The sequence below is a fragment of the Hibiscus syriacus genome, unplaced genomic scaffold (genome assembly GCF_006381635.1).
Source record: "Hibiscus syriacus cultivar Baekdansim isolate YM2019G1 unplaced genomic scaffold, ASM638163v2 tig00117012_pilon, whole genome shotgun sequence".
NCBI lineage: Eukaryota > Viridiplantae > Streptophyta > Magnoliopsida > Malvales > Malvaceae > Hibiscus > Hibiscus syriacus.
The window spans coordinates 1,558,033-1,567,818 of NW_024063524.1; positions in this window are offsets into that span (position 1 = coordinate 1,558,033).

The following is a 9,786-nucleotide window of genomic DNA, read 5'->3' on the forward strand; positions in this document are numbered from 1 at the left end:
GCTTTGTATACATCAAATTTTACGAAATCACCATCGAACTCCATTGTAACAATCCCATTTCTTACGTTGATTTTCATATGCGACGTACTAAAGAAGGGACAACCAAGGAGAATTTATGACAAAAGTATTCATCCGATCGTTTTCCATGTCAATGACATATACATATGATGAAAAGATAAGTATGTTTACCTTAACTAAGACATTCTCCAAGAGTCCTTTGGATAGATTATGGATTAGTCAGCTAGCTATATCATCACTCTTGTAACCTTCAAGGGATCAACAGAAAGTAAGTTGTTCACAGATAAAGGCATTACATTTATAGATGCTTCTAAATCACACATTGCACATTTTATTCCAACCTTACTGATCTTACAAGATATAGCAAACATACATTGGTCCTTTAAATTTGGTGGAAGCTTACGTTGGAAAACAGCTGAAATAAGTTTCCCCAAGTTTACTTTCTCATTCCCGGTAAGTTTTCTTTTGATTGTGCAGAGGTCCTTTAAAAATCTAGCATACCTCGGTACCTTTTAGATTACCTCAATTAGAGGTATGTTGATTTATACTTTTTGGAAAACTTTTAAAATCTCTTTCTCCTCGGCTTGTTTATCTTTTTCTACTAACCTTGAGAGGAAATGAGGTGGAACGACATATGGAGATTGTACAAAATCGGATTGTGAGTCATTTTTCTTCTTTCTCTGGTATCTTGTGTCATCTTTTTTTTCACTATAGGATCATGCGTCAACTCCTCTTTCTTTCTGGGATCCTGCATCAATTGCTTCTTCCTTCTAGGATTTTGGCTCTTCTTCTTTCTTCTGGGATCTTGCGCCTACATTCTCTAGGCCTGTTATGCGGAAACTATTTCACTCTGAAGGGTGATGACACTTACATTCTCTCATGAGTTCACCTCGGTTTGAGATGTAAGCTTACCTTATGATTCTACGCGCCCCACGGTCTGAGTTAGTTGACTAATATATTTTTCTATCTCTTGTAAGTGAGCTTCAGTGCGATTCTGGAACTTCTCATGGGAAATAGCCAGCGACTTGATGATTGATTCAAGTGATGACTTCTGTGACTGATAAGGTTGTTGTAGAGGTGGCATCAGCTGATAGGCTTGATTAGGCCTCAGATTCTGTGCATAACTAAAATTTGATTGATCTCTCTACCTCGACTTATATGTATTTCCATGAGGTTTGTATGGCCTCTAGGGAGGACCCGAAAAATTCCCCACAACATTCACTTGTACGCCAACTTCTTCTTGTAGCATCGGGTAACAGCCCTGGATAGTATAGCATCATGCATATTTCGCATACCATCACTGCTATAATTTTTCCTGCAACAAGTGAATTGACTACATTAGTTAATTTATCAATCTTACTTTCGAGGGAAATAAAATTTATCTCGTGAACTCGTCGTTCACTTGAAAAGCCAAACTATTGAGAGTTTGCTGCCATCTTAGAAATTAATTCCCTTGTTGCATTCGGGGTCATGTTGACAAGCGTCTTTTTACTATCAAATAAATTCCTTAATCTCAAATAAAAGAAACAAAATAGCAGTGGAGAGAAGAAGGGTCGATCCACAGGGACTCATGAGCTACTGATATAGAAGGCTTTTAATTCTAGTTTGGGCAAAACTAATAAGTAAATATGGGGAGTTTTGATTGAAAAAATAAAAATTAAATAAAGAGTTTAATATAAGAAAATTAAAGAAAGTAATTTGAGATGAAAATTCAATAATGTAAAAACAGCCTTAAGCTTCGCTTTGCCTCAATTCTCATTGATCATTGAATAAGATTTTTACTTCAGATTAATGTTGGTTACAGTCTACAGAGCCTAACCTATGTAACTTATTTTTCTCTCTGGTAAACCATCAATCCAAAATCAATCTTTGAATTTCAGTCCTTATTTGGACTAACTGCGGCTATTATCGTCGGCACAACCTCAGTTTAAAGATCTGGAAAAACCCGACTCTAACTATGGTGTCTCAATAAGAATCGAATTCGATCTTAATTTCCCTTAGCAGACTGTCGCTAAGTGTGTTCCCAAGAAGTTGAACTTGCTATTAGCCGATTCTTCCTCCCAACTTTTAATTGAAAAAATAATTAAGCCAACGAGCTCTTTTTGAAATGAAAATGTTTTGATTTTAAAGGAAATGTCGATTGTCAATCCAAGTTTGTTGAAAATTGAGAATGTAACCTAAGGTATTATGTGCTTTTCAATTCTCATGATCGGAATTGAGTTATCTCTTCAACCTTTGGCTTATTAAAAAACTAGCTAAGCATGATAGAAATCATACTTAGCATTTAAAAAAAATAAAACTTAAAAGTAAAAAAAAAGCAAAAAAAAAAAAGCAAAAGGAAAATAAAAGAAGAAAACTTTTATAAATAAACAAAAGAAAGAACAAAGCTTAAATCGAGACATCTTTCATACTTACCCAGAGTGGGTATTTATAGTTCTCTAAAACTCTAAAAATGGCATAGAAATAACAAAATATAATTCTTGGAAAATATTCAAATTAAATCCTAAAAAAGATAATTCCTAATTCGAATTTAAAATGCAATTGAGTTGCCCGGCCTTCTAGAAACACTGACTGGATTGTCTTCTAGAAGGTGCTTATTAAATGTCACGTCGATGCCACTTTGGAAAATGTCATACCCTGAGTCATGCCCACTAATCTAGAATTGACTCTAGAAAATAAAAATTGTAGAAATTAGCCTTTTTGGTGTTGTTTCTGGAAGTCAACGTCTTGCACATAAAATAAATGAAAACATCCAAATCAACAACATAAACTAATCAACAAGAAGTAATTAAAGATAAAATAATCAACATAAACTAATCATCACTTTTCTGGGTGATTAAGACATGGGATAAAGAAGAATGTCAACACTTGAATCACTCAGCTAATTCCACTACTTGATTTTTTTTTAAAGAATATACTTTGTATTAATATATTTACAAAGTACACTACCTCAAGGACCTCATTAAAAATCATCCCTAGACCTAAATGGAGGAAAAAGAGTATATCTTGAGGTAGTAAGAAGCAAAGTATAGTAATAGATAGTCATTCAAACATGGCAAAATCCCACCCTACAATAGACCATAGACAAAGAAAGCTAGTTATCCATCCATTGTACCCACTAACCAACCCCTAACCTGTGTAAAAAATCAGCAGAAACAGCTTGTCAACACACCTTTTCGTCCTACTAGGATTCAAACTCCTAAAAATAGGATAGAGTTTCAAACTCCTAAAAATAGGATAGAGTTCTACTATGATTTAAACTCATAAGATAGGATCCACAAGCACTATAAATAGCCATTGTAACTCACTATTGTAACACAAGATTTATAGACAAAATACAGAGGAAAGCACGGAAAATACAAAGGCAAAACTATTGTAAACTATTCGAAAAAGAAATAAAAGGTAGTTTTTTTTATTTGTTCATTTATCGCATGTGCACGTTATTTTTCTTGAGATTTGGTTCGAATAATCCAAAACGTGGGTTGCGCCGAAGACCAAAAATGGGTGGGGTTTCGAAGTTTCGAACCTAGATCTACCCCGAGGCGTGTTCATTTTTTATCCCCCTAATGCGCAATATCGACGTTAATTGTCTTTCAAATTTGGCCCCAATTTTTATTTTTCTTTATATTAGTCCTTTTATTTATTGTATAGATATTTTTATTTATTTATTATTTACATTATTGTCATTATATAAATATATATACGTATGTTTTTAAATGATTTTCAATTGATTTTTTTACACTATATATTATTATTATATATACATATATATATATTTATTTATATTCATTTGGTTATTTTTTAATACTATATTTATTATATATATATATATACTTTTTTTAAATATTTTACTTATAAGCGTATTATTACTATATATATATTGTAATTATCTTTATTTAGATTTTTTTTACTTTATCATTATACGTATATATGTATGTTTTTAATAGTTTATTAATAAGCCAATTATCATTATATGTATACTTTTATATTTGGTTTATATATTTATTTATTTTGGTTTTTGGTTTTTTTATTTGTTTATATTATATTATATTTTCATATTACTATCATTATTGTTATGATTATTATTTTTCTATTTACTCATTTATATATATATATATATATATATATATTAATATTTCATTTATTTATTTATTTATTTTTCCTTTTATTTTATTTTTTTACTTATTTTTATTCTTCATTTTTTTCATTTATTCATTTTTTCCCTCTAACACATCTTATGACTTTTTAAGGGTATTTTCGTCAATTAATCATTGGTAAGTAATTCATGATCAAATTTTACCTTTTAATTTAAAATTACAATTTTCTTAATTAAGACAACTGGAAATTACGTAGTACCGAAAGGGCGATTCAAGGGTGCTAATCCTTCCTTGGTCGTAACCGACTCCCGAGCCCGACATATTTCTGGTAAGACGCATATCATGTAAGAAATAGGGTATCCGATCAACCCATTTGTTTTAAATAAATGATCGGTTGCGACTCCAATCCACATTTTTCAAGTCGAAACCCAATTATGGGGCCCAACCGAAAGACGGTTACGACAACTTGGCGACTCTGCTGGGGAAACATGTAAGTGAGTCAGGCTAAGGTAATTTCCAGTTGTCTTTTTAATGAAAAGGGTAAGTTTAAATTTTAAGGTAACATTTCGATCCTTATTTCTTACTTTTGATTATATTTTTTCGAGTAAATAGTTGAACTGACCGTTTTCTCAATAATTTCATCCTTCCAAACTTTTTCATCTAAAGGCTCTATACCCGAACTTCGAAACCGTTTTAAGTGGGGGTGAAAGAGACGCCTTCGTGTGAATTTATTCATCGTATGGGCCTAGCAAGTAACCTTCGGGATTTATATACCTTATGCCTTCGTGTGAATTTATTCTCCGTATGGGCATAAGGGAATATATCCTCCCGAGTTTAACTTAGTCCACACAAGCTTGTAATGAGCTTAGGACTAAGGGTCTGGTAAGCCCAAGGGGGCACCAACAAGGAGAACTCGGGTACCGTTTTTTTTAGAACCTAAACCGGGAGACTATGAAGAAATAGAGCCTACCCCAAAACCTCATTTCAAACCCCAGGATGCCAGAATTATTTCATGCTTTACTTTCTGTTCAAAGCATGCGAACTAGACAAATATGCGGTTAGGATTTGTTTGAAATTAGCATGCGGGATAGAGATCATGTCCGAGTAGGAATACTAAGCATGTTCGGGTAGATATCATGTGGGGTAGAATTTTTCATTTTATTATTTTGATTTACCTTACTAACTCTTTTCATTTTTTTATTTTATTTTATTTACATCATATGCATCATTTAAAAGAGGTGTTGATCCACCAAAAACATGTTTGTTAAACATGAATAATCTGCATTAATGGACAAAGGGGTTGTAATACAAGAGATGAAAATACAGAGGACAGTCTACAGGGAGACTATGTGTCACATTCAATCCAGAAGATGTGGTACCCACAATCGAAGAATATGTCACTTTGCTACATTGTAAAGTACTCCGAATGGACCGGAATTTACACCGAGCAAACTAAAGTCAAATTTTTGAGAGGCAAATGCTGCAGGGGCAAGACGAGGAAAAAGTTACTGACCTGAAGATTCATTTCGAAAACTACAAGAACATGATGAATTCTAGAAACAAGTCGATAAGCTTCGGATTGAGGACTTCAATGACACTTTCATTAGAAACAAGCTCGATAGAGAGTGAAAGTCGGAGATACAGTCATTCGATACCTTTTTTTGGGGCAAACAACTTGTCACTTGCACATTTTGGCCAAAGGAGCCTGAACGGTTCGACAGGGTATTCAACCGATGACAGACGAAGGCAGAAGACTAATCAACATGTCAGAAGCTGTTAGGATATTTTTGTCTCTTAAAAGATAAAACACTTTTGTCCCCAATAAGGTTTATTCATAATAACATACATGTTTTTGGATCAATGCCTCGAACATCTCATGTATTTTTTTTTTCATTTTGCATCTACATTTCATTTTTAAGCATTTTCATAAACATGAAATTTCTTCATGGAGGATTCGGTGAAGTGGTTTTAACCACATGACACCACGTGGAAGCAAGATTTTAACAATTAAAAGAAATTTTGAAATCAATACAGTATGAGCTTGATCAACTGGTTGTATGACTAAGCCCACCAGGATGATCTAAGAAAAGAGTCCACATATCTTAAGGGCTACGATGTTGAAGCTGTTTGCAGTTGCCACATAGGATGCTCCAAACATTCCTCTGAGAACTATAAGGCGCTGAAGCGCAAGATCCAAAACCTGATGGATTCAGGGGCATGGACAACCGAAGAAGGGGGCATGGCATATACCATTTGCACTTAGAGGATTGTTTTGTTTGAACACGTCTATGAACTTTCATGTTTGCTTAATCTGTTAAATGATTGAATTTATGCTACTTTCTAAGGTGAAGCAATTGAACAAATTTTATTCTTTAGTTCTTCGAATATTAAATGAATTATGGATTCTTTTAATTCTTCAAGAATTATAAATTTTTTTGGCAAGATTAGACCTTTCTTACCCTGTCTCAAACCCCAGAATAAAATACCTTGATTCTTTGCCCAAAACAACTCTTGTTCATTACCAAAAGACAAAATTTTGACAATATCTCCTTTTGAAATTCTTGAACATTGCCTTTATCTTTTTGATACACCCATACCTTTATTTGAGTCAATAAGATCACACCACTGTCTTTTTTAGACTCAAAAATAGCCTTTTTTACCATTAAAACTCAAGGCATTGAGTTGTTCATTTGAACATGAGCACTCTTCTAAGACACAATTTGGGGCATCTCGCCGGGAGCCTGAACATTGAGACATGTTGGGAGCAAGAAGCAGAAAAAATAATTCATTCGAAATAATTCTATCATGCATTAATTACACTGTTTTCATGTGAATGGAATTAATCCTGAAAATCTATCCCCTTGGGGATACCTTTTCTGTGAGGACTTCCATCTATGAAATGATGAACGACTTTCTTTCTTTATCCCTTCACAACAGGAGATAAAATATATCCCTTGTGTCCCCTTTTGAGCCTGTAGTATTTTTCTTCTGATTCAACCCTAACCAAGGATTACCCTCCACACTGGGGGGCAAGGTGGAGAAAATCTGCTCGCATGAGTGAAGACATTGATTCAGATGAGATACCGAAAGGTGAACCAAACGCCAAGTGCAAAGATTCAATCAGAACAAAAAGGGTAAAAAGAAAAAAGAAAAGAAGCAAAAAAGGAAAAAAATAAAAAAACAAAAAGAAAGAACAAAAATCGAAAGAAAAAGGGACAAAAAACACATTCAAAGATTCCCTAAAGACAAATGGCACATCAAGCTTCAAACTATGAGATTGATCAAGCACAATCATTCTCGAATCTCTGAATCACTTTACTCGAATATCATGGAACATCCAGAGAAACACATATGAGCAGATCCAAATTAAGCAAGACAGGATTGAAGGCATCAGAATGAATTGATCCTTGGTTCAACACCCTGAAACACTTGTTTGGGCCTATTTATCCTTTTCTTTTATAACCACGAACCCTAGCCTACATTACGTGCCTTAAAAGTCCCTTCTAATTATACATGGATTTCTAAACAGAAGAGACTATCTTCAGATTTCATCCCGCCCATCAGGACTAATCGTTATTTGCAAAAACAGTGTAATTAATGCATGATAGAGAAAAATAACAAAGGGGGGTTCAAGACATAAATTCTGAATGACGTCTTGAAACCAAAGGAGGATTCGAGTTGAAAACCTGAAAAGGCGGCTCGAATATAAAAATTGTGCAACTTAGGCGATCACACAAATTCCTTGATACGACATCACACAACCCGAGTGTGACCACGAAGGTTGGGAGTCAGAGAACAGTTCTTGTAGAGGAGCATGCAAGGTACCCCATCAAACCGTTGAGCATCAAATGCCAAACCTATGAGCATCAAATGCCAAACCTTTGAGCATCAAATGCCAAACCTTTGACCAAACATAATAACCTGATATTTTTTTATCCTTTTCTTACTTAACCACTTCCCAAAAATAGCTTTGATCTTGGCACTTGTCAAATAGCTATAATTCATTGAAGGATTAACAATATAATTAATTCTTTGATATCCGATGAACTCTAGTTTATGATTCGTCTTAATTGTAAAACCATGAAAGTGACAATATTTTCAAAACTTTAGATCAAACATTTTTCAAAACTCTTTTAATTTATATTTTCATAACTTTGAAAATAAAAGAGAAAGAAAAACATTTTTTTCAAACAAGACAGTCTCTCTAGAGTGGATCTTGGTAAATGACATGTGACTTTTAAACACAAAACTCATGCTCAGAATCAATGCTGAAGCAAGAAATGAGGAACATTTGGGGCATCTTTGAAGATTCAACATCAAATATTGGGGTATTTTTGGATATTGGGGCATTATTTGGGGATTCAACATCCTAATACAAATTATCAGACCTTTTTCTGGAGATTAAATATAACCAATTCATGTTACATGCATCTTATGCATACATTTTAGAGCATCATATTTATAATTTTCCACATACATAATTTTTTGCAGCTTTTAGAGTCAAGTTTCGACTTCAAGACGAATGATACTCAATTCAAAAGCACCTTTAAAGATTCATGTTGGTTGCTTAACTTAGCAGCAAGAATCTACACTTTGACCAACTCGACAGATTGAAAGTTTCTCTCGAACTCACAATTTGCTCGAGAGTAGATTTCAACTTCACGACGAAGGGACCGCTGGTTGTCAATAAACAACTTCCCAATTTCAGAGCCAATTTCAACTTCACAGCGAAGAATATTGGACTCCAGACAACGCAAGTTCAACTTCACAATGAAGGGACCGCTGGTTGTCAACAAACAACTTCTCAATTTCAGAGCCAATTTCAACTTCACGAAGAAGGGACCGCTGGTTGTCAATAAACAATTTCCCAATTTCAGAGCCAATTTCAACTTCACATCGAAGGATATTGGACTCAAGACAACGCAAGTTCAACTTCACGATGAAGGGACCGTTGGTTGTCAATAAACAACTTCCCAATTTCAGAGCCAATTTCAACTTCACATCGAAGGATATTGGACTCCAGACAACGCAAGTTCAACTTCACGACGAAGGGACCGCTGGTTGTCAATAAACAATTTCCCAATTTCAGAGCCAATTTCAACTTCACAGCGTAGGATATTGGACTCAAGACAACGCAAGTTCAACTTCACGACGAAGGGACTGCTGGTTGTCAATAAACAACTTCCCAATTTCAGAGCCAATTTCAACTTCACAGCGAAGGATATTGGACTCCAGACAACGTAAGTTCAACTTCACGACGAAGGGACCGCTGGTTGTCAACAAACAACTTCTCAATTTCAGAGCCAATTTTAACTTCACAACGAAGGATATTGGACTCCAGACAACGCAAGTTCAACTTCACGACGAAGGGACCGTTGGTTATCAACAAACAATTTCCCAATTTCAGAGCCAATTTCAACTTCACAATGAAGGATATTGGACTCAAGACAATGCAAGTTCAACTTCACGACGAAGGGAACGCTGGTTGTCAATAAACAACTTCCCAATTTCAGAGTCAATTTCAACTTCACAGCGAAGGATATTGGACTCCAGACAACGCAAGTTCAACTTCACGACGAAGGGACCGCTGGTTGTCAATAAACAACTTCTCAATTTTAGAGCCAATTTCAACTTCACAACGAAGGATATTGGACTCAAGACAACGCAAGTT